The following is a 24,075-nucleotide window of genomic DNA, read 5'->3' on the forward strand; positions in this document are numbered from 1 at the left end:
GCTAAACTCTTTGACACAGCAGTACACAAACATCTCTTCAAATTCTTCAGGCCTTTCATTGATCAGAATCAACATGGTTTCTGTAGTGGCAAGTCAGTAGTCACAAATTTTCTTCCTTTCTGGCAATACACTTCTGAAGTTCTTGATAACTACCTTCAAGTTGATGCAGTCTACACAGATATATCTAAGGCATTTGATAAAGTCTGTACAAACAACTTCTGGAAAAACGTAAGCTATATGGTATCCGTGACCCTTTGCTCTCATGGCTACAGAGCTATATTACACGTTGTTCCTTGAGCATTATCATCAATTAAGTGAACTTGGACCATTTTACACCACTAAGTAGAGTACCTCAATGCTTCCCCCTAGATCCTCTACTTTTCATTGTTTTCATAAATGATCTTCCTTCTTTCATCTGCACCTCCAGTGTTCAAATTGTTCTCTATGCAGATGACCTTAAAGTCTACTCAACAGTGAAGGAGATTACCAATTCTCAACAACTTCAATGTGCCGTCAATAAATTCTCTCTATGGCTATCTCTGAATGGCTTGTTTGCTAATCAATCGAAGTGGAAAGTAATCTCTTTCTCATCATGCAGCTCTCCATAACTAATAAATACGGAGTACACTAAACTCTGTGATCATTGAAAGGTGTGACCAAGTTAACAACTTGGGGATTCTCTTCTCAAGTAGTGCTAAATTTGATCCTTACAATCACCAGTAAAGCATTCAAAACACTGGAATTTATCAAACGTAACACCTACAAGTTCAAAACTACTGATATGCTGTTATCCTTGATAAAACTATTATTTTGCCAATCCTTGAATTCAGCTCACCCATCTTACCCCAGGGGCTCACATCTGATGAGTATGAGCATAGCACACCCAGGGTCCTGAGCTGGATATCATCATTCTTCTCTCTCTTGGTGATTCCTTTCTACTTCTCTCTCTCTCTCTCTCTCTCTCTCTCTCAGGGTAACTCGGAATTTTTTTTTTTTTTTTTTTTTGCTGGTGCAGCATAAGCCTCAGGCTTCCTTGCACCATATGGCTAATAATAATAATGATAATCTGGAATCCTCACACAAAGATTTTAATTAACAAAATTGAAGCAGTCCAAAAAATGTTGTCTCTTATCTTACTTTTCATAATCCTCTATTTTATCACTCAGTGTACTATGAATCGCTGTGTGATTACTTTCATCTGAGGCCTCTGTGCACTAGAAGAGTTATTATTATTATTATAAGCTATATGGTGCAAGGAAGCCTGAGGCTTATGCTGCACCAGCCAAAAAAAAATAATTTTTCCAAGTTACCCTAAGAAAGAGAGAGAGAGAGAGAGAGTCAAAACTAGAAGGGAATCACCAAGAAAGAGAAGAATGATAATATCCAGCTCAGGACCCTGGGTGTGCCAAGCCCATACTCACCAGATGTGAGCCCCTAGGGTTATTGCTGACATCATTCTTCTAGCCAAAGTAATCACTGGAACTTATTGAAGCATTTGATATCCTTAGCAAAATAAACTTCAGTGCTCCTTGTAGACAAGTCAGGAACCTTATACTGTTTCGCCTTGACTCTGCTACCACTGACTTTATGAAGTTCAGTTCATTGAACAGAATCAGCAAATTGGTAAATGACTCTCTCATTGACTTTTTTTGACAACTCCCAATCACTGATGAACTACATCCACAAGTTTGCCTTTTCTCTTGAACTGCAAAGTGACTCTTATAATAGCTGTTATATAATTTTTGTTAAGAGTTTTTTATTATTATTTGTTTTACTATTTTCTATTCTCTAATTAATTAATTTATTATTTGTTTTACTGGTAACTTAACTTAATGCATACCTCTTTTGTACATATGATTTTAATGTTTGAATCTATATCAATGTTTATGTTCTTTATTATTGTTATCATCTCTGTTCATTGTTCTGCTCTCAGATACACTGTTAATGGTTACCTGCTGTGTGTATCTTATTAATAAAAAAAAAAAAAAAAAAAATCTTAATAATAAGACATCAGATTGTGCATTTGCGTATGTGCATATGAAAATGCATGTTGTGGCCATTTTAATCATTAGGCACATAATATCATTAATACCACTAGCAACACTGCATATTTTGATAATTTGATAATTCAGATTATCAAATTATGCTCAGAAGCTTGATTTTAATCAGTGAGAACATCACAATATTATGATAATATTAGCTTTGTTTGTTTGTTTGTTATTTGGTTTTTAGGAGCATTAGCAACTAAGGCCATATTGCTCCGGGGATATGTGGTGGTCATTCCCTCCTGACCTTTCTGCATCCTCCGTATTTGGTGGTCACGGGCAGAATCAGCAAATTGGTAAATGACTCTCTCATTGACTTTTTTTGACAACTCCCAATCACTGATGAACTACATCCACAAGTTTGCCTTTTCTCTTGAACTGCAAAGTGACTCTTATAATAGCTGTTATATAATTTTTGTTAAGAGTTTTTTATTATTATTTGTTTTACTATTTTCTATTCTCTAATTAATTAATTTATTATTTGTTTTACTGGTAACTTAACTTAATGCATACCTCTTTTGTACATATGATTTTAATGTTTGAATCTATATCAATGTTTATGTTCTTTATTATTGTTATCATCTCTGTTCATTGTTCTGCTCTCAGATACACTGTTAATGGTTACCTGCTGTGTGTATCTTATTAATAAAAAAAAAAAAAAAAAAAATCTTAATAATAAGACATCAGATTGTGCATTTGCGTATGTGCATATGAAAATGCATGTTGTGGCCATTTTAATCATTAGGCACATAATATCATTAATACCACTAGCAACACTGCATATTTTGATAATTTGATAATTCAGATTATCAAATTATGCTCAGAAGCTTGATTTTAATCAGTGAGAACATCACAATATTATGATAATATTAGCTTTGTTTGTTTGTTTGTTATTTGGTTTTTAGGAGCATTAGCAACTAAGGCCATATTGCTCCGGGGATATGTGGTGGTCATTCCCTCCTGACCTTTCTGCATCCTCCGTATTTGGTGGTCACGGGCTCAAACCCCGGTCTAATCAAGAAGCGTGTGCTATGCACTGCTGCTCCTGCCCACCTGGCTACGGAGGCGCCATTAGCTTTGTAAACTATGTTATCACTTACTTTGCTTTAATGCCCATTCCATCAGTGTTGTTGGATGAGAGAGTATATTCACATTCGTTAAATGTGTAACATACATTATTCAATTTTTCTACAAAAATAGAACAGGCTGTTGTTCAAAATGCCAAAAATCAAAGCGCTGCTAAATTTATGGAATTATGGACCGCCAAACACGAAGTAGTTCAAGGTTATGGATGGCAGTATTAATTTTCATGCTGTTTGTGAAAATAATGCTCCATGCAGAAAAACAATTCCAGATTGACCAACATGTCATCACACATTGTCACCTCTCAGCCACCTCTCAGCCTATCTGCTCAACTTTTCTAGATCCTGTTGCAGCCTATCATTACTGTCATTAACAACCCTATCAACCTTTGTATCATCTGCAAACTTGGTAATAAATACAGAAAACAACAATGGGCCCAACATCGAACCCTGGGGGACTCCACTAATAACATTAGCCCACGAAGAACAGTGTCCTTTGATTACCACTCACTGTCTTCTCCCTCACAACCATCTCATTATCCATAGCAGCAACATGCCCTTAATGCCGTACTGCTCCAATTTATACAGTAGTCATCCATGTGCAACAGAATCAAAAGCTTTCCTAAATTCCAAGTACAGTCGAACTTGATTATAATGAGTAACAAGGGACCGACAAAATTTCTCCTTATAACCGTTACTCGCCATATCAGTGAAAGCAGAGTTGGGGAAAGCCCTGGGGCCGTTAAACAATGAACACTTTAAATCAGTGATGCATTAAATCTACCTCCTATTTTCTTAAATTCTCAGTAACTTGTTAAAAAGATAGATTCAAAAAACAAAAGAAATATTAGAGAGAAAAAAATAATATAAGTATATACCTTCATATTATTTTTATTAATATGCTTGTATAAACTGCAGTACACTTAATATTAAACAGTTTATTTGTCTGTAATTTTAAAACCATACACTTAATAGTAAACACAATTTATTTCTCTGTAATTAAAAACAATATTTTTAATAATAAACACGATTTCAATTACAGGAACGGAACTCCCCGACTTACATAATACTTGACTTACAGCAATTCAACTTTACGTAAGATTTTGCCGGCCGCTGCCAACTGAAAAAAATATGGAAACGTATTTTGTATCTGTAGAGATAAATGGAAGTATTGTGAAAATATCGTAATGTGAACCCAGTAACACTTTTTTTTTTGTAATTCATTCTGAGTTCTTGAAAGTGGAAAATTTTGCTATATTACTAAGCTATTTATCTTTCTAAAAGATCATATTTATAATGGAAATTGCACTACACTTTCGTTGTTATGATATGTTCTGTTATAAGAATCAATTTTGAATGCCTTTGTGATATTTTTCTAAAAACAATTTGCGCTTTCCAGTTTATTGGGCTTTTCTGTTAGCTCAGGCTATTATAAACGGGTAGTAAACTCGATCTTATTGCATTTGCGATAATACCAATTGTGTGGGTTTTTCTGTTATTATGGTGAAATGTGTTCCCCTTCACTGAAATCTTCAATCATATAAAAAACAAATTTTCAGAAACTTCTCTTCATTCCTATTTACATATTACAATGATGAAGGGAAAGAGACCAATGGAAAATGCATGTGGTGGTAGTGCCAGGAAATGAAACAAAATTGATTTAGAAATTCATGAAGATGAAAATGATTAAGAAGTACGCAGGACAAAGTTTGTCATCTATTGCAAGGGAATTTGGTTTCTCTGCTTCAACAGTGAATACTACTTTAAAGGACAGTGCGTGTATAAAAGAATATGTCAAAGGATCAATGCACTTGAGATCAACAGTGATTACAAAACCGCGTTCAGGTGCTATATCGAAGATGGAACAGCTATTAATAATATGGTTGGAAAATCAGATTCAGAAGCGAGTGCTCCTGAGTCTAATGACCATTCAAGAAAAAGCAACAAGTATTTACGAAGTTATTAAGGATAAGTTTGGCGAACCCCAAGCCAAATTCGTGGCAAGCAACAGGTGGTTTAATAGGTTCAAGCATCACGCTGTTTCCACAACGTTAAATTATGCAGTGAAGTCACCAGTGCTGATTCTGCAGCTTCAGAGAAATTTTGTGGTGTTGAAAAAAATTATTGATGAATGCGGCTTTCAATGCAGCAAATTTTTAATGTTGACGAGACTGCTCTGTATTGGATAAAAATACTGGATCGAACATACATTGCCAAAGAAGAAAAGACAATGCCAGGTTTCAAGGCATCAAAAGATAGGGCCATGCTCTTGCAGCGGGAGATTAAAGATAAAAAACACTGCTTGTGTATCATTCTAGAAATCCTTGTGCATTTAAGGGCATCAATAAAGCCACCCTACCTGTGCATTTCCGATCGAAACAGAGAGCATGGATAAAAATATCTCTCTTTGAGGATTGGTTTAAATGTTGCTTCATTCCTGAAGTTGAAAAATATTGTAAAGACAACGATTTTCCTTTCGAGATTTTGCTTCTATTAGATAATGCTCCTGGACATCCTACGCATCTAGATGATTTCAATTTGAACATGAAAGTCATATTTCTACCACCAACATGACTTCACTCATCACTTATGGATCAGGATGTTATTTCGAATTTAAAAGCGTACTATTACAACATTTGCTCAGGCATTGTCTGCAGTAGACGATGAGAAAAATTTTATGTTAAGAGACTTTTCATGCCATCTTAAACATTAATAAGGCCTGGGTGGAAATTAATAAAAGTTGTTTAAATGGTGCATGGAAGAAAATATGCCCACGGCCTGTAAAAGGCTTTGAAGGATTTGAAAAAGACGAATCATATGAAGAGGTTACAGATAAGATTGTAAAGGTTGCAGAGGTATTTCAGTTGGAGGTTGATGCCAAAGACGTGGAGGAGTTTTATTAATATTATTAGCCATATGGTTCAAGGAAGCCTGAGGCTTATGCTGTACCAGCCATAAAAAAAAAAAAAATTCTGAATTACCCTGAGAGAGAGAGAGAGAGAGTAATCACCAAGAAATAGAAGAATGATGATATCCAGCTCAGGACCCTGGGTGTGCCAAGCCCATACTCACCAAATGTGAGCCCCTGGGAGCTAATAGGAAGAAGAGCTTATTGACTTGCAGGCAGTGATAGTGAAGAAGAAGATGCTGAAAAAGTTCAAGATGAACCAAATGAGGAGCTGAGATGTTTCATCACCAGAGAGATGGCAATGGCATTTGGTGAAATTGCATCGGCAGTGGCGCGTTTGAGAAGATAGATCCTGACAGCAAATGATTCTTAAAATTTAACAGGGGGGTGAATGATATGCTTGCTTGCTACAAAGAAATCTACAATGAAAAGAAAAAGCCACCGTCCAGTCACCCATTAATATGTTCTTTTGTAAGGTTGAGCAGCTGACCACTTCTAAATCTCAACAGCCTTCAACTTCCGCAGCGGCTTACTTATCAGCTGAAGATGTCGATTCTGGCAACGATGCTGGAGAGGTAAAACTTACTGACATAATGCCTGTCTCCTCTCTTTTTTTGTAATTTTATGATTTTGAAATTTTTTAAATGCACGCTTTTGTAATTTTTCCTGTGCATGAGATAAAATATTGAATAAATACAATAAATAATTCTATTTATATATTTGTCAAACATTTCTTTTTTGATTCAATCAATTCAGCAAGCACAGTTGCGAGTGCTGCACAAGCATGGGGTATGTAAAACCTTCTTATGTACAGTTCCGCCGAACACAACCATTATGTAAGTCGGGGGAGTGGCGGTAGTCTTTATTTATGAATCTTAAAATTAATGTTTGTTTTAAAGATTTCTTTTTGGTATTTCTTAAGTTTCTCCTTAAAACCCTCAATGCGTTAAAATCTCATTACTTGCCTCATTTCCTTCAAAAAAATTGACTAAAGTGTCCATTGCTCCTTGAGCTCGTGAGATTGTAGGCACTGATTTTGATTCACTTTCAATTGTCATCATATCATCATCACAATCATTGTCTTTACCATTGTCGTTATCATTTTTGTTGAGCAGCATTTACAATGTCACCCTCTTCAGGAAGACAGTTAATAAGTTGACATTGACTTGTACAAATTCATCGATTTTATCTGTATTAAACTCTACAATGTTGTTATGAAGCAACCATTCGGATAATGTTAAGTTGTTTACTTTGTTTCCATCTTCTTCATCAACAATTGAAATTTCATTTGAATTTAATTTCGATTTCTTCAAGAAATTCGATATGGTTAGTAATAGTAATAGAGGCATGTGATGCAAGAAAGCAAGCGTACAAGATTATGTAGCATCAGCCAAAAAAATTTAAAAAATTCACACAACCATTTCCTCTAAAAGTTTGTGCAGTTCCTTGAATTTATTTAAGCCATCAACTTCCACAACGACAGATGGAAGTTTGTTCCAGCAATTAACCACCCTCTGGCTAAAGTCAAATTTCCACACATCTATTCTACAACTGTCTTAGCTCAATTTGAATTTATTCCCCTTTTGGTTCGTAATCTGAGCAAGCGGAAGAATCCCATCAGAATTCAGTGTGCTCAACCCATTCAAGGCCTTATACACCTCAACCAGATCACTTCACATGTGGCGCCTGCATAGTCAGGTGGGCAGGAGCAGCAGTGCGTAGCACACGCTTCTTGATTAGACCGGGGTTCGAGCACGTGACCACCAAATACGGAGGATGCGGAAAGGTCAGGGAATGACCACCGCATCCCCGGAGCAATATGGCCTTAGTTGCTAATGCTCCTAAAAACCAAATAACAACAACTACAACAACCTCACATGTGCCTAGTCTTCAGTTGCTGCAATTTGCAGAACTTAAGCCTCTCTTGGTAAGAGGATCCCTTTGCTCCCCTCAACAATCTTCTTACCCTTCTCTGTATACATTCAAGCAAATCTACAGCATACTCCACCCTTGAATAGGTTCAGCACGCTGAATTCTGATGGGTTCCTTCCACTTATTCAGATTACGAACCTAAGGGGGCATAAATTCAAATTAAGAAAAGACAGATTTGCGGAAATTTGCCTTTAACCAGCGGGTGGTTAATTGCTGGAACAAACTTCTATCTGTCGTTGTTGAAGTTGATAGGTTAAATAAATTTAAGGAGGACCTGGACAGGCATTTGGAGGGAATGGTGTGATTTTTTTTTTTTTTTTTTGGCTGATGCTGCATAAGCTCATACACTTGCTTTCTTGCATCACATGCCACTACTACTACTACTACTACATCCTATCTAAAATGAAGCCTCCAGATCTGTATGCAGTACTCAAGGTGTGGCCTGACCATTGCCTTATACAAAGGGATACAAAGGTGTCAGGGTGTATAGATGATTTTGTAATAACTGAGAAGAAAGTGGAAGAGAAATTGTTGAAGATAAATATAGAAGAGGCACCCGGGGTGGATGGGATCTATCTAGTTATATTAAAGGAGGCAGCAAAGGAAGTAAGCAAACCCTTAGCCATAAATATGAGAATGAATATAAATAAATATTTCTTGGACTCAGGGGAAGTACACATGGACTAAAGATGTGCCAATGTGACCCAAATTCACAAAGCAGGATCAAAGGGCGACACAAGTAATTATAGACTTGTTAGTTTAGCTTCTGTTCCAGGGAAATTAATGAAGGCACTGGTTAAAGAAGAACTACAGGATCATCTAGAAAAGGCATCAGATATAGCTCGGACAGAGCATGGTTTTGTTAAGGGGAAGTCTTGTCTGACCAATTTGATTGGATACTATGATGTGGTCACAAAGGAACTGGATGCAAGGAATAACTTTGATATCATATATTTGGATCTTAGATACTGTTGCACATGGAAGACTGCTGCACAAATTGGAGCTGTATGCATTGGAGGCAAATTGCTGCTATGGATAAAGGGATAGTGGAGGGGGAGAAGACAGAGGGTGGTAATCAATGGACACTGCTCTTCGTGGACTAATGTTATTAGTGGAGTCCCTAAGGGTTCAGTTGGGTCCATTGTTGTTTTCTGTATTTATAAATGATATTGATGATGGTATATCAGGCTTAATGTCCAAGTTTGCAGATGATACAAACGTTGGCAGGGTTGTTAATGACACTAATGACAGTACACTGCTGCAACAGGATCTAGAAAAGTTGAGCAGATGGGCTGAGAGTTGGCAAATGAAGTTTAACATTGACAAATGTAAAGTACTACACATGGGAAGCAGTAACCCCAGAGTAACGTATCAGCAGTGTGGGATTACATTGACAGTGGTAGAGAATGAAAAGTACCTGTGGGTATTTGTGCAAGCAGATATGAAGTTTTCTGAGCAGTGCAGACGGTCTGCAAGAGTAGCTCATGGTGTCTTGTCAATGATATACAGGAATTTTTCTACCAGGGATAAGGAGGTGATTATCCACTTGTGTAAGGTAATGGTCAGGCCACACCTTGAGTAGTGTATACAGGTCTGGAGGACTCATTTTAAGAAGGATGTAGAGCTGTTGGACGAGTACAGAGAAGGGCAACAAGATTAGTGAATGGAACGAATAGTTGCTCTTATGAAGAAAGGCTCAAGTTTTGTAGATTACAGTGTCTGGAGACTAGGCACCTGTGAGGTGATTTGATTGAGGTGTATAAAGCCTTGAATGGTTTGAGCTGGCTCAATGCTGATGGGATTCTCCCTCTTGCTCAGAATAATTGCCTGAGAAGGCATAAATTCAAATTGAGGAAAGACAGTTGTAGGATAGATGTGCGGAAGTTTGCCTTTAGCCAGCGGGTAGTTGATTGGTGGAAGAGACTTCCATCTTTTGTTGTGGAAGTTGATAGCCTAAATAAATTTAAGGCTGAGCTGGACAGGATTTGCACCGAACGGGGGGCGGTGAAATGGGAGTGGTTTTTTTTTTTTTTTTTTTTATTTGGCTGATACTGTATAAGTTTGCTTTCTTGCATCGTATGCCTTTGCTAATGCTAATAATCACTTCCTTTTCCCTGCTATCAAAATTCCTGTACATCATTGGTAAAACTCAATGATTTGCTCTTAGACATGTCTGCATTGCTCAGAAAACTTCATATCTGACTGCACAATTACTCCCAGGTCTTTTTCATTTTCTACCACCCTAAGTGTAGTACCACACAGTTGGTATGTTTGTCTAGGGTTACTTCTATCCAGGCGCCTCCGTAGCCAGGTGGGTAGGAGCTGCAGTGCATAGCACATGCTTCTTGATTAGACCGGGGTTCGAGCCTGTGCCCACCAAATACAGAGGATGCAGAAAGGTCAGGTAATGACCACTGCATATCCCCGGAGCAATATGGCCTTAGTTGCTAATGCTCCTAAAAACCACATAACAACAACAACAACTTCTATCCATATTTAGCATTTTGCAGTTGTCAATGTTAAACTTCAGTGGCCACTTCTCAGCCCATCTGCTCAAATTTTCTAGATCCTGTTGCAGTAGCACACTGCCATTACTGTCATTAACAGCCCTGCCAACCTTTGTATCATCTGAAAACTTCAACACTAACACTGAGATACTTTTTTTTTTTTTTTTTATGAAAACCCCAAACACGAGAGGTATCAGAACCTCTAGTACTCAGTACCGTGCTTGGGTTGGAAGACAAGAGAAGATATTTGTTGACATTAGACTTGAAATTTTGTAGACTGTAATTTTCAGGAAAGGCATATGATGTTTGTTTGTTATTTGGTTTTTAGGAGCATTAGCAACTAAGGCCATATTGCTCCAGGAATATGCGGTGGTCATTCCCTGACCTTTCCGCATCCTCCGTATTTGGTGGCGACGGGCTCGAACAGGAGTCTAATCAAGAAGTATGTGCTACGCACTGCTGCTCCTTCCCACCTGGCTACGGAGGCGCCTGAAAAGGCATATGAAGGAAGGTTGTTCCAGAAAATGGCAGTTGAATGAATAAACAAGGAAGACAGGGAGTTATATAAAAGCCAATTCAGAAGAACAGTGCACAGGGAAGTATCTGTAGAAAAGGCATGCAGCAGAAACAGTTCGTCTATGCGACAGCGAGTGGAGAGACTCTGTTAGAGATGAGTCATTAATTAACCTAACTGCCCTCTCTGAATGGAATCTAGAAACCTGAGAGAGGGTTTTGGGGGCACCGCTCCATATGTGGGAACGGTATTCCATGGTAGGGTGGATTTTCGATTTGTAGAGAGTACACAACTAATTTGGAAGAAAAGTAACGCCGAGAGGAAAAGGGAAAACCAAGTTTTTTAGATGCAGAGAAAGCAAAATTTGTAATGTGCTGGTGTCAAGAGATTTTAGAAGTCAGGGTAATCCCCAAAAGAGATATATCAACTTGCTTAGAAATCGGAATGTCACCAAAGATAAACATATGAGCAGAAGAATCCTTTTTGTGAGATTAGTATTAGTATTAGTAATGGCCGCATGGTGCAAGAAAGCCTATGGCTTATGCTGCACCAGCCAAAAAAAAAAAAAAAAAAAAATATCCGAACAAAACAATGTTAAAAACAAAAACAAAAAAATAAATAAATAAATAAAATAAATAGATAATAATAATTAATAAAAAAAAAAAAAAAAGGAAATTAAACCTATCATCCTATGCGCTTACCTTACCCGAAGGTACTATCTAGATGACCTTTGAATTTCCCCAAACTGTCGGCCTCTACCACCCATGAAGGCAACTTATTCCAGTAATTTATAACTCGCTGGCTAAAATAAAACTTCCTGCAGTCCAATCTAAACATATCCCCCCGTAACTTGAATTTATGTCCCCTAGTTCTAGCATCATTTATAATCTTGAAAATTTCGTCCTCATTCATTTTACTGATGCCTCTCAGAGCCTTAAACACCTCAATCAAATCTCCTCTAAGGTGTCTAGTTTCCAAACTCTGCAACCCGCATATTCGAAGTCTTTCTTCATAAGGACGCCCTTTTGCCGATCTCACCAGGCGAGTTACCCGTCTTTGCACCCTTTCAAGAAGCTCGATGTCTTTCTTTAGGTGTGGTCTCCATACTTGAACACAGTATTTCAAGTGTGGTCTAACATAAGCCTTATATAATGGGATTATCACGTCCCTATCTCTACTTGCAAAAGTTCGATAGATTATTGATAGGACACCATGGGCCTTCCTTGCAACCTGTTTACATTGCTCAGAGAATTTCATGTCTGACCGTATCATAACACCCAAGTCCCTTTCCTCCAGTACTGGGTTTAGTTGAACTCCACCAAGTGAATAAGTTATTTTGGGATTACTGTTTCCCAGGTGTAATACCTTACACTTTGTTGGATTAAAGCATAGCTGCCATTTTTCTGACCATTCCTGAAGTCTATCTAGGTCTCTCTGAAGAAGCTCAGCTTGACAGTGATCATTAACTACCCTACCAATTTTAACATCATCTGCAAATTTAGACATCATGCCCTCTATCCCTTCATTAATGTCGTTTATGAAAATTAAAAACAACAGTGGTCCTAATACTGATCCTTGGGGAACCCCACTTCTTACATCAACCCAATCTGAGGAATAGCCATTTATCACAACCCTCTGCCTCCTGCCCTGAAGCCATCCTTCTATCCATCTAAGGATTTTCCCAGTGATTCCAACCTGTTCCAGCTTATAAAGCAACTGCTCATGTGGGACTGAGTCAAAAGCTTTGCTGAAATCTAAATAAACAATGTCGAAATTATTCCCTAAATCCAGCTCGTGAGTGACTCTTTCGAAATAGCGAACCAGATTTGTTAAATATGATTTTCCCTTTACAAAACCATGCTGAGAATCCTTGAGAATTTCAATTCGATCCAGATGATCCTGAATTCCACCCTTGATCATTGCGTCCATGATTTTCCCTACTACTGAAGTCAGACTTACAGATCGATAATTTCCAACTTCACTTTTAGAGCCACCCTTATGTATGGGAGATACATTGGCACTTTTCCAATCCAAGGGAATCTCCCCAGAGTCTAGTGATGCTCACATAATTAGCCTCAATGGTTCAATGCACTCACTTGCCGCCTCCCTTAAGATTATAGGGTATATTCCATCAACTCCAGGAGCCTTACTGGTCTGTAGGCTCGAAAGTTTTTTCATTAAATAATTTTGCAAAATTTCAATATCATTAATTACATATTTTTTAACTTCGCTCCCACAATTTCCCATTGGCACAAAAGGTTTTTCATTTGTAAATATCGATGCAAAATAACTGTTGAGTTCATCTGCAACGGCAGCTGGTGTATTTAATACTATCCCTTTTCCTTTACGTAAAGGTCCGATCTGGTTTGTCCTGCTCTTCTTGGCATTTATATATGTGTGAAGAATTCTTTATCCCCCCTCTTTGTTCTGTTTGCTAGTGATTTCTCATAAACTGCCTTTGCCTGTCGAACCTTTTCTATGGCTCTATTACACATCACCTTGTAGCTGTTATAGGCTTCAGTACTTTTTATTGCTCTGTAACCTTTCCACGCTACCTTTTTCTGCTCAAGTAATGTGGCAACTTCACTATTCATCCAACTTGGAACCCGCCTCGTGGAGTATTTTTTTAATGGTATATATGCATTCAAGGCATCTGTGATTAATGTTTTAAAAGTGTACCACAGTTCAAATGTATTCATGTTCTGCACGATATTTACCCATTTAATAGAGCCCATGTAGTACCTTAAGGCATCGTAATTTCCTTTTCTGAAATTAAAACCCATTCCTTTGCCTTTTACTTCTGCTACCTCTCTCGTCATCATCCACCGTAGAACTCCGTGATCACTTCCTGCTACTGGTTCCTCTACTGTCAGCCCTGTTATGTCATCTGATTCATGTGTGATGATGAGGTCTAGGATATTCTTTTCTCTAGTACTTTCCCTGACATGTTGATACAAATAACAGTCATCTAGTTGATTTAAAAATTTTGTTCCCCATGTTGAGTTTCCTTCCCATTTATTCCAATCAATTAGAGGCAAATTGAAATCACCCATAATAAGACATTCACGCTTACTTGCCCATTCCATTTGCATGTAGAGGCTTTTGTCATAAGCCTCTTCACAATCACCTGGTCTGTAGATTACTCCTACTCGCATTATACCTTTGTTTCCAACTATCTCACACCATACAGACTCTATACTAGCATGTGAAATGTCTGAATCCGGGAAAGCTATCGTCGCACTCAGGCTGCTTCTGATAAAAAGCATTACCCCACCACCCCATCTATCTACCCTATCCTTCCTAAATACATTATACAAGCCATACTGAAACTCATCATCCCCAATTTCCAGGTGGCACCACGTCTCTGTAAGCCCTATTATGTCCGCGTTACTTGTTTTAACCAGCAGTTCGAATTCGCTCATTTTATTGACGACACTTCTAACGTTACTATATAAACAATTAAGATTTACAGTTCTTGTATATTTAACAACCCTAACACAACCGTTGAAGTTCTTTAGGTTCTCTTCCCTGATATTAGCTACCCGCTCACGTTTCTGCCCCCAGAACATCTAGATAATACATCCAATTGGGGTAGTAGATAAGAACTCTTATCTGCTACCCCAATTACTGTGACCAATATTATCAGATAAATGCATGTCAGTATTACCCACATCCCCCCTAGCTAGCAGTTTCCCTGAACTTTTAAGGTATCCTCAATAATAATGGCAAAAACTTTTGCACCACCTTTGTTTAAGTGTATCCCATCTCTACAAAACAAATTCCTTCTACCTACAAGTGTGGGCCATGCTGATAGAAATTTCTCCCCTAAAGCCTTGCAGATTCCTTCAAGTCTTGAGTTAATCCACAAGGCTCTTAACATATAATCCCTCCTATCGTGTCTGGGCAGAATTGCAGACACATAGACATTGTGGCCTAGCTCGCGGCATTTCCTCTGCATGGTCCTGTATTTTTCCAACAAATCGTCAGATCGTGTACGTTTAATATTAATAGTCCCCACATGAATAATAATATTCTCTTTACCCCCTTTAAAATCTGACAATCTGTTGGTGACATCATCAATAGTTGCTCCCGGCAGACATACCCTGGTTCTACTCCACCTATCCTTATTACAAAAAATATTCCCCGTTTCCCTGACAATGGAGTCTCCTAATAAAACAAAGTCCTTTTTAACCAGAGTAGTTTGCACTTGGTTTACTGTTTTGAGGCTCGAATTGGGTGTGCATCACTTGGTAGATTGCTGGAGTCTTGAGTCCCTGACGAGCTCCCAGATGCATTATTCTCGAGGGCAAGAACCCGTTTTTTCAGGGACTCAAATTGTTCCATCAGTGCAGCAAATTGTAATTTAAGATCGGTGCACTCCTTACATCGATCACAAAGAAAAGAATCCCCAGGTGAGGTAGGATTAGTCACCAGGTCGACCTTAGAAAACATTCCACAAGTTCCACAACGGATTAAATCATGGCTCACCCGTAAATCACCATCAGCTATTTCCGTGTAAGTCACGATACCCTGTGACGTGTTTAAGGCAGATCTCCTAACTACCATTATAAAATTAAATAAATATCAATGAAAGTAACTTTAAAAAAATATATCTATAATATTATTAAAATCAAACTGTTACAGGAAACCTATAACAAAATAATCCAACAATATCTAAATAAATCAAATATTTAAAAGCACTATCCAAAAGTAAACCACTTAACTGAGGAGCCCTCACTAAGCACGTCCGCTCACCTCGAATGCCAACACTGAACTGATATAAGACAAGACTGAGTTTTGGAACGATTAAAATCAACTAAGTTGTCTCTGCCCCACTAGACAATTACCTGTAGTTTGGCATTTAAGGTAATTGGTAGTGGATATTCAAGAAGTTGAAGCTGATTGAGCAGGACAAGGTTTCTCAAAACGGAAAGTGGAATGCAATGTGCTATCATCGGCAAAACTCTTGATAGGATTTCCAGTCAATGGAAGAAGGTCATTAATATACAAGAGGAAAAAAGTGAGGGAAAGAACTGAACCTTCCACTAATGCTGAGGGAAACCAGCATTAGTTGTTGTTGTTGTTATTTGGTTTTTATTAGCATTAGCAACTGAGGCCATATTGCTCCGAGATATGCAGTGGTCATTCCCTGACCTTTCCGCATCCTCCGTATTTGGTGATGAAGGGCTCGAACCCCAGTCTAATCAAGAAGCGTGTGCTATGCACTGCTGCTCCTTCCCACCTGGCTACGGAGGCGCCGTCCAGCATTAGTGGAGAAGTCAGAAGACAGAGAGCCATCTACCATCACCCTCAGTGAGCAATCAGAGAGAAAACTGGATAACCAATTACAAAAAACAATTGGCAAACCATAAGATGGAAGCTTGTTTAGAAGACCTTTATGCCAAACATGATCGAAAGCCTTTGAGATGTTCAGAGCAACTGCTTGTATTTCACCAAACTTTTCCATTGAATTTGACCATAAATGGGTAACATAAGCCAGAATATCCCCTGTAGATCGACACTGACGGAATCCATACTGGTGATCGTTGATCAGACGGAAGGTTTCTAGGCAGTTTAAGAGTTGGCAGTTAATTGATTTCTCCATTACTTTAGAAAGAGTAGAAGTAATCGCAATGGGACGATAATTGGAAGGGAGGGATTTGTCACCCTTTTTAGGAACTGGCTGGATAGAGCAAATTTCCAACAGAAGGAAAAACACCTTTGGAATGAGAAAGTGAAAAAAGGTGGCGAAGAACAGGAGTGAGTTCAGGAGCACAGGTTTTGAGAATATGTAGAAAAATTCCATCAGGACCTGGAGCTTTCTTAGCATCAAGATTCTTCAAAATCCTTCTGACAGCCTTTTGATGGAAGACCACAGGATGCATTGAATGGAGTGTGTTGGGGATGGTGGGAGGTGTTTTACCAACATCATTAATACATGAGTTGGAAGAAAAATGAGATGCTAACAGGTCAGCTTTATCATTGGCTAAAGTGACAACAGAAGCATCTGGTTTTGACAGAGGTGGGAGCAGAAATGGGCAAAAGTTGCGGCCAATAGTTTTGGCAAGAGATCAGAATGCTCGGCTATCATTAGGGCAAGAAGCAAGTTTTCTACTCTTAGCCTGTTCAAAATCTAGTTTGGGCTGAATAATAACTGCTTTACAATTGTTGCAAGCCTTGGTGAAGGCAGAAATTGAAGAATTGGAAACAAGCCAATTATGATATGCAACATTCTTCTCCTGAACGGCCTTAGCACATTTATTGGAAAACCAAGGTTTAGATAAAGGACGAGATTTTAAAGTGGAGTGTGGGATAAAAGATTCCATTCCTACAAGAATAATTTCACTTACACGATCTGAGCAAACGTTGACATCAAAAGTTTTGAAACAGTAATCCGGCCAAGGAAAAGAAGAAAAGAGATCTCGCAGGTCATCCCATTTTGAATTCTTGTAATGGCAAACAATATGAGGTTGGGAGTAGCCATGAGATAAAGGCTCCATTGGAGAAGAGACAATCACCAACTTGTGATCTGAGGTTCCTAAAGGACCACTCACTTCGACTGTGTACTAAGAAGGGTTGTTTGTGAGAAAAAGATCAAGCAGGTTTTCTGTATGGTTAGGATTGTCCGATATTCTTGTAGGTAAATGAACAATCTGTGCTACGTCATTAGTAATTTCAAAAGCATCAGCATCTCGACCAGCTGGGTCAGTATGACTAGAAAATGGAAGCCAGCTGGAGTTGTGAACATTAAAATCACCAAGGAAAATTATGTAACTATTAGGAAAGTTGGACTGGAGAAAGTCAAGTTGCAAAGAGAGGAAGTCAAAGAGCTCCAAATGATTAGTGGAGGAAAAACACTAGAAAAAGCGGGTGGAGTCATTCTGCATGAAGTAATGAAATATTTGGATATGCCATACACATGGTAAGAATATACCCAGATTCTTGACATAACGTGGCCTCAACAATGCCCCTCCCGCATACACACTGCTCGGACTCCCTCCAGTCACTATCTGGCAGAGTATAGGTAGCAAGATTATATGCTAGCTGATCTGGAAGCCTCCTAAAGAGTTACCAATAGGTTCGGTGCGGTGTACTAACTAGCGGCCGACCTGCGAACACCGTTTTAGTGCTGTACCCTTGAAATGTAAGGAAGACTGGATCTCGTCATAATGTTCATCACAACCTCAAAAGTCATCAGTCATACTGCATTATGGAAGAGATGGGGAAGGGTTGAACTTCATCAATATAATTGATAAATATACAAAAGAACAGTGGGCCCAATACTGAACTCTTTGGGACTCCACTAACGACATTAGTCTGTTAAGACCATCATCCATTGATTACCACCCTCTGTCTTCTCCCACTCAACCACCATTTATCCATTGTAGCAACTTACCCTTAATACCATTCTGCTCCAGTTTGTCTTCCATGCACAACAGTAATCAAAAGCTTTCCTGAAATCCAAGTATATGATATCAAAATTATTTTTTTCATCCAGTTCCTTTGTAACCGCATCATAGTATTTAATAAAATTTGTCAGACAAGACTTTCCCTTAACAAACCTATGCCATGTCTGAATTATTTCTGCAGTCTTGTCTAGATGATCCTGCAATGCATCTTTAACCAGTCACTCCATTATTTTATCTGGAATAGAAGTTAAATTAACTGGTCTGCAATTACTCATGTCACCCTTTGATTGCCCCTTTTGTGAATTGTGGATACATTTGCACATCGATAGGTTGTGGGGACTTCCCCCGAGTCCAAGGATGCTCTCATAATAATGGCTAAGGTTTTTCTTCGTTCCTTTGCCGCCTCCTTTAATATAAATGGAAAAATCCCATCCATCCATCAACCCAGGTGCCTTTCTTATGTTTTACTTCAACAATTTCTCCTCCACTTTGCTCTTAGCTATTACAAAATCATTAAGCATTCTGTTACAATTTGATAAACTTCTGGCATTTTCTTTCCTTAATAACCCCTTATTTATTAATGTAGATGCAAAATCTCTTTCAGTTTGTTTGCTATCTGAGCAGGATCATCAACAGTCAAACCGTCGATATCAAGGGGACCAGTCTGATTCATCCCCTTCCTTTTAGAGTTTATATAAGTAAAGAAATCCTTGCTGTTTTTCTTAGCATCCTTTGCCAAAAATTTCTCCAATCTGCCTTCGCTTGCCTAATGTCCTTTGTGACTCGATTACTGACTGATTACAGGATAACGTTGTTCCATGCATAATTCAATAAATTTATAGCATCCAATATTTATATAGATTTGGTAAGTTTCTGTTCTCTTTGACTGATCAGATGTGTAACTAGAAATTTTAAAAAGTCCTTTGAAACCCTTGATTACACCTATGTCCATTGGTTGTAAAATTAATGTCGCATTTGGAGGCAAAAACACTAACCTAATGTTGGACAAATTTTGAATCTGGGGATGTGCATGGCAGTTATCAACTAACAATAAAATATTTTTCTTCTTTTTGAATAGCTCGTTATTCCAATCATTTACATATTGCTGAAAAATATCCGAAGTCATCCAAGCTTTCTTGTTTGCAGTGTAATCCACAGGAAGTTTCCTTATGTTTTTGAAACACCAAGGTTTTAATGATTTTCCAATAACAAACAGTTTTTTTTTTATCAGTTCCTGTCATATTTGTGCATACGAGCACCATCATGTGTGCCTTTAATTTTTTTCCACCAACACATTTTTTCCCTTTGAAATGAAATATATTGTCAGGTGTCAAATTAAAAAAAACACCTGTTTCCGTGGTGTTGTAGATGGCTGTATGTCATTGAAATCTTTCCTGATTTCTGTCCAAACACAGTGAATCTATTCATTTGCCGTTATTAGATCTGCAGATTGAGATTCTCTACTAATTTTTGTATAAACGATGTCATGTTGGCTTTTAAATCGATCCAGCCAGGCGTTGTTGCACACAAATTCTTCACGTCCAAATTGTTTAGCAAATTTTTCCGCTTGAGCCTTCAAGATTGGACTGTCTATTGAGAATCCAGCACTTCTTTGTTTGATGAACCATTCAAGCAGTGCTTCATCAACGTTTGTAACCCCACACTTTCTAAATTTTTTTTTTTTTCTGTTATGTTCTTTTTCAGTGCCGATAAGTAAACATCTTTGTTCTTCCACAATGTCGATACACTTGAAGAGGACAAAGAAAGCTTTTTACACACTTCATTTTTTGCATCATGTTCTAACTGGTGCAAAAATAATTTTGACTTTTTTTGCGAATCGAGAGACACTTTCTTCTGTTACTTTTGTTAGTAGACATGTTTCCGAAGGAAGGGTTCATTTCTAACTAATTTTACTTTAAAATGATAAAGTGATCTACATACAAAGTTCTTAAAAGCCCGAAATGCATACAATGTTCTTAGAAGTCCCGAAATGCATACAATGTTCTTAGAAGTCCCGAAATGAATACAATGTTCTTAGAAGTCCCGAAATGCATACAATGTTCTTAGAGATCCCGAAATGCATACAATGTTCTTAGAAGTCCTGAAATGCATACAAAGTTCTTAGAAGTCTTTTTTTCCAAAATTCTTAGACGTACCAAAATAAATTTCTGATTCAGTGAATACAAGACGATCCGTAAATTGGGTAATGTGACAAGTGGACGGCAATGCACTATTGTATTATAGCCCCAGTCCCCATAAAGACAAGGTCATAAAGCTGCCGCTAATCCGATGCGTTTGGTCATAAATTGAGATCACATTTGCACATTTCCAGTCCATGGGTACTTGAGTCCAAGGAATCTCTCATAATTATGTCTAAGGGTTTGCTTACTTCCTTTGCTGCCTCCTCTAATATAACTGGTTCAGACTATATCCCATCCACCCAAGTGCCTTCCTTATGTTTATCTTCAACAATTTCTCCTCCACTTTGCTCTCAGTTATTACAAAATCATCTAGCTTACAGCCAGAGTTTAATACACCTCTGGCATTACCCTCCCCGAATAACTCCTCATGTGTGAATGTAGATACAAAATACTCATTTAGTTTGTTTAACTAAATCAACAGCAGGATCATCAACAGTTGAACAATCAATATCAAGTGGACCAATCTGATTCATCCCCTTCTTTCTAGAGTTTACATAAGTAAAGAATCCAAAGATTTCTCATAATCTGCCTTTGCCTGCCTAACCTCCTTTGTGACTTGGTTACAGACCAGTTTATATCTATCATAGGCTTCTGTGTCACCTGTTACTTTATATATATATCCCCCTGCATTTTTCTTCTCTGCCACATGTCTCATTAGTTCATCTGACATCCATTTAGGCCTAAACCTTAAACAATATTTCTTAGTTGGTGTGAAAAGCCTCGTAGCTTCCAAGATTAATTCTTTGAATGCTTCCCATTTTGCATTTGGTGTTGGTAACATTATCAGTTGGTCCTACCATACAGAATTTAAAAACTGTCCCAGACCACTGTAGTCACCTTTGCAAAAGCAAAATCCTTCCCTTTACCCCTGATGGTAGTTACCTCTTTGAATAAATCCCACTTGAGCACACTGTGATCACTGCCACCTAGTGGTTCCTTTATCTGCAGATTCTTAATGCATGAAGGATCACTGTTGATAATCAGATAAAGAGCATTACCCCCCCCTAGTTGCCTCCTGAATATACTGCTGTAGAAAACTGTCATCCGATAAATCCCCAAAAGCCTTGCTAATGTGTGAGTGACCAACCCACAAATTCCAGTCAGTATCTGGGAAATTAAAATCCCCGATTACAAGACAATCTGATTTACTGGCTCACTCAATTTTTCTGCACAGTTGTTTATTATACTCATCAGAGTCATTAGGCCTATAACACACTCCTACTCAATTTTGGTATGTCACACCAAACTGATGCGACACTGCTCTGTCCACCCATGTCGACTGGCTGTACTTATATTTTATGTGTTTCTTAACTAATAGCATAACCCCTTCTCCCTTTCTATCCTGTCTATCCTTCCCTTCCTGTAAAAATGGTACTCCCCAAATTCCATTTCTGCATTCCTTATGTCTGTGTGACACCACATCTCTGATATCCCAGCAATATCTGCCTTTGATGTTTGACCAACACCTCAAATTCATCAACCAAACTCCTAGTATTGATGTACACGCAAGTATACATGTACCTGTTCCTATTCTTAGCTACCTTAACACTGCCCATGTATTTACTTCTTCCGAAATGACTCCCAGCAGTCTCTGAAATCGCCTGCACTTTGTTTTCCAGGCTGCTGCTCATTCCAATAGTAGCAGTGCAAGAATCACTTTCACCTCTATCATTGGCTACTGGTATTCTTTAATCTGTGTATCTCCCCAAGCTAGTAGTTTTCCGACCCACCTAACACTGCCTCGATAGCATCAGCAAATATTCTTGCACCCTTTCTATTTAAGTGTATTCCATCCCTGTAGAAATAGTCTCTCCTGTTACCAAGCACAAACCAGGCTGAGAAAAATTCTACCCCCCTTGAGCCTTGCACAATCTCTCCAGGGCTGAATTGATCGACAATGCTCTCATTATATATTCCCTCCTATCGTGTCTGGGCAGAATTGCAGATACTTTCAAATTCAACCCTAACTCATGGCTTTTTTGCAACATTGACCTGTACTTGTTAAGTAATTTTGCCAGTCTCCTACTCTTAATATCATTAGTGCCAAAACATGTACAAGAATATCACCTTTTGTGCCCTTAAAAGATGATATCTGCTCTACTGCTCGACATACAGGGTATGTCTGCCAGGGGCAATCAACCTTTGCCCCTGGCAGACATACCCTGGTCCTGTTTCACCTATCACTTCCCAAGCAATTAAAATAGACTACCTGAGCAATTAAGAATGTTTGCATAGTTACGAAAATTTTTTTCAGTATATCCATGTAGTACGCTCATTATAACAGTGAGCAATTGTATGGGAATACGTGTAAATAACACGTATTACGGGAATACACTTTACAGCCATGATCTTGTTATTTCTGTGCTTATTATAACCAAGTTCAACTGTATATGATATAAAAATTATTTTTTGTATCCAATCTTTTTGTTATCCAATCAAATTGGTCAGACAAGACTTCCCCTTAACAAACCCATGCTGTGTCTGAACTAAGGTTGTACCGATAAGAAAATTACTTGATTACTGATTAATCGGCTTCTGTTAATTGGTAGATTACTGATTAGTCATTACAGTGCTTTGCCACATTAATAGTCAGCAGACTACTGATAAAGTCATCTATTGCTTAATTAAATTACAGTTCATACAGTTAAATATCAACTAAATAATACTAATATATGGAATATTACATTGATTCACGTCTAAGAGTGTTCAGTTACAGAATTAGTTACATATCTGTAACTAGTTCTTTTAGACCATCTTCCAGAAGGCATTTTTTTGCATCTTGGTGACACCAGTACATCATTTGCATCTCGGAAGCACTTCCCTGATACATACGGACAGTTAAAAGGCGTGACTCCTCCTTTGATAATCTGACCATCTCACTTGAACCCGTTAAGAATTGCAACTCATGGATGAAAAATATTTTTTTTCTACTTAAGTCTTTCTATGTTGCTGCCATTCTGGACATTTGGCAGGCTATAATCCAGTTTACGATACTGCTCGTGTTTTGCTATGTGATGAACGGAAGGTTGTGAAGGACATGAACTGAGAAAAATAGTTGTAATTAGAAGGAAAAAAACCAATTATAAGAGGGGTCACGTTTTTAATCGATCTTCATTTGTGTTTAGTGAAAAAAAAAAAGGTTAGGTTTTTATGTGACTTCGGGAGGGATTCAAGCAAAAACCAGTCGTAAACCTGAGTTTTACCGGCAGAGCTGGGGACTTCGATAATTCTACTTGACACTAATGAGTTTAATGATTCTTAATGGTTTTATAGGTAAATTGAAGTGATATTTTGTTATTTGCAGTATTAATAATGGTGTTAGAATATATAGTGATGGTTATTTTTGTCATACTTGGGACTTGAAAAAGTTGTTTACAAGGGGGATTCTGGAAATTTGGAACTAAAGCCAACATGAAAACCATGGCAAATTACAGGAAACTTACCTGGAAAACTGCTTTGCCACTACTGCAGTTTTTT

At 38.1% G+C, this 24,075-nt stretch overlaps 1 protein-coding gene across 1 annotated transcript in view; it reads left to right on the top strand.

Moving 5' to 3' along the window:
• LOC150076805 (phospholipid-transporting ATPase ABCA3-like) overlaps window positions 1-24,075 on the top strand; it is a 432,361-nt gene that overhangs the window by 15,324 nt on the left and 392,962 nt on the right. The gene's annotated exons all lie outside the window — the stretch shown is intronic.

Source organism: Mastigoproctus giganteus, chromosome 12 (assembly GCF_048544385.1).
Source record: "Mastigoproctus giganteus isolate SK-2022 chromosome 12, ASM4854438v1, whole genome shotgun sequence".
NCBI classification, from domain to species: Eukaryota; Metazoa; Arthropoda; class Arachnida; order Uropygi; family Thelyphonidae; genus Mastigoproctus; species Mastigoproctus giganteus.